Here is a 2,861-nt window from a genome sequence, read left to right as displayed (position 1 = left end):
GTGATCATATAAATATTTTCTCTCCTTTCTGTAGTGTGGTTTAAACTTAATATTTAAAGGACATGTATTTGAATTTTTCAGCTGGTTAGAAACCTGAATATACCAATCAAAGAAAACTGCTCCTTGTATGCTACAGATTTAGTTTTTTTCCTGGACTAAGATGTCTTTTAGATATAGTAAATTCGTTAAAGCCAAGAGCTCCTACGGAACGAAGTTTGGTGGTGGGGGGGCTGGACATTGAGTAGTAAGGGGGGACATTGAGTAGTAAGTAGTAGTAAGTAGTAAGGACATTGTAATAGAGATGCCACTCTTGCAGATATTGACAATTACTGGGCCCATAAAATTGTTACCAAACATTGGAAAGACAAGATATGAACAACTTATCATTGCTGCATCTCAAATATCAGGAAATACCATTATTCTCAGGACAATAAATAGACAACAAAAAAGACTCACGGACCACATTAGCTGTCCAGACAGGGACTGGATCCTTGTCAACACGACGCAACAGAGATTTTCCCCGGAAATTCACTTCATAATATCAAAACCAAAAACCCACACTGATGGCAAAAAAAAAAAAAAAAAAAAAAAAAGATGCAAAAATGAGAGAGAGAGAGAGAGATTGAGGGAGAGACCTGTCCTATAGCCATACTTAGTGGGTAAAAGCTAAAGAGTTCAATTTCTGCTCATGATACTTAATAGAACATAGGGAACATGAGCCAATAGCTCAGTGGGTTCAGATCTGCACCAAGTGCCTGTTGGATGCAGGATTCTACTGTCTCCAATAATATGTCTCAGACGGGCTAATTTTTTTTTTTTTTTTTTTTTTTTTTTTTTTTTTTTTTTGAGACAGAGTCTCGCTCTGTCGCCCAGGCTGGGATGTAATGGCGCGATCTCGGCTCATTGCAACCTCTGCCTCTCGGGTTCACACACACCACCAGGCCCGGCTTTTGTTTGTTTGTTTTAGTAGAGACGGAGTTTCGCCATGTTGGTCAGTCTGGTCTCGAACTCCTGACCTCAGTTGATCAGAAGTAGGTGAGGTCAGAAAACATACCCTGGGAGAGGCTGGCACAATGCCCAGAACCGCCATCCCTAGGCCTGGGGTTTTCTTCTGTAGTGGATACTAGTATTCATGTAGTGCAGGGACAAAACCAATTAGATACTTCTGGGAGTTAAAAAGAGATGAATTTACAGTGCCATTTGAGAAGGGGTATTAAGGAATTTGCCAGGGTACTGACGCGTGTCAGGTGTAAACCGCAGGTTGAGAGAGAGCTAAGTATTTTCTGTCCATGAAGGTGATAAGCCAGGGCCTGAAGAAGAGGGAAGGGGGAGGACACTGGCGCCAGAAATGGGAAAGGGCTGCTTGGGGGCGGGAAGGATGGGTGGGAGTGCTATCTAGAAAGCTGCCTGGCAATGGATGTAGGATGTGGAAGCGAGACATCAAACAAGAAGCTGTCGCTTGAATAAAGTCTGAAGAAAGACGAGATATGTAAACGGCAGGAAATAGTAGGGAAACTGGACCTGGCTCCTCGTAAAACTTTCTGCCTTACATTTCTGGGAGGATCGCAGCGCATTTCGGCCAAGACAGGTGAGACTGATGACCTGCGGGCCTCAATGAATATGCACTAGGGACCTGGGCGCTGGGAGAGCCGTTCCCCTACACAAAGTAAGCGTGTTATGTATACAACCCAGCGGGGACACTAAGAGCCCCAAAGGCCCTGTTTTCTTCCCAAAGAACAGCGCCCGTCTGCGTAGTTTGTACCTGGCTCTATGAAGTGAGAACACATTCCCCCCAGCACAGAAATCCTACAAACTACTGTGGGGGCTGCAGTTAAGCAGAAGCTGTATAAAAGGTGACTGGGGGTTAGGGAACAACACGAAGATTTTTACAGATCGTGAGAACCCAAGACACTGGAGACCATGGACCAATCTCTGCAGAAGGCAGCCCCGCATAGAAAGGGAAAAGCTATGCGGCCTTCACGGTAGTTACGTTATGTTGCAAGAGCTGAAAGTTCTTATTTCTCCTCTGACGGAGAATAACATTTACACGCCACGCAAAACAAACTTTAGTACACAATCTATTCTTTGAACTACAAAACTCAGGGGAAAGCGCGAACGCAGTCCCCCACTACCACAAATTATGCAGTCGAGTTTCCCACATTTGGGGAAATCGCAGGGGTCAGCACATCCGGAGTGCAATGGATAAGCCTCGCCCTGGGAAAACCACCTTCGTGATCATGGTATCTCCCCTGCCAGGTAAGTATGAGCTCTGCTACCTCCGCCCCGCCACAGCCTCATACGTCCCACACTTTACACACAAGGTCACTTGCCCCGCGCACTCCCGAGCCCTTCTAGCCCTGGCACACAGCTGGGACTCTCAGGTCCGACCAGCGGTCCCGAACCCGCTCCCACGGCACGGGAACTCCTTCGTGGGAAGCAGCAGGTAGGGAAGCAGCAGCCCCTGCGCTGCCTCATCTACATAGAAGTCGCCCTATCTGTGATGTCACCGACAGTGCCTTTCCCAGTCCCTGCCTTTCTGCCACTCAGCAGACCAACCCGCTGCGGAGCCAGCAAAAAGAAGTGACGTCTGCTTCTCCTTTTCCCTCCCACCCCCGCATCTGTTCTCTCCCAAAAAAGCTGGTCGTTAACCCGTGTTGAGTAGCAACCTTTTGGCGGCCAGATGGAGGCTGGGAACCCTTCTTCAAATAATGGCTTTTAATTTGCAGACTAGAACGTTTAGGATTACAAAAGAAACCGGTTCTCTTCACATCCTTATCCTTGGGATGTAGCATTCGCTTGAAATTGGAAGCAGTTTAATATCACAGAGAAACCATATTTATGAAAGTAAAGAGACTGCTCAG

At 46.7% G+C, this 2,861-nt stretch overlaps 1 non-coding gene across 1 annotated transcript; it reads right to left on the bottom strand.

Annotated features, from left to right (window-relative positions):
• Positions 1-2,100: 2,100 nt before the first annotated feature.
• On the bottom strand, positions 2,101-2,264 carry LOC119624679 (U1 spliceosomal RNA). Its single transcript, XR_005240828.2, has one exon. It is a non-coding gene; the product is annotated as a U1 spliceosomal RNA (small nuclear RNA).
• Positions 2,265-2,861: the final 597 nt, after the last annotated feature.

Source organism: Chlorocebus sabaeus, chromosome 20 (genome assembly GCF_047675955.1).
Source record: "Chlorocebus sabaeus isolate Y175 chromosome 20, mChlSab1.0.hap1, whole genome shotgun sequence".
NCBI lineage: Eukaryota > Metazoa > Chordata > Mammalia > Primates > Cercopithecidae > Chlorocebus > Chlorocebus sabaeus.
Note: the sequence above shows the minus strand (reverse complement) of the source record. Positions and strands in the feature narration are given on the sequence as shown.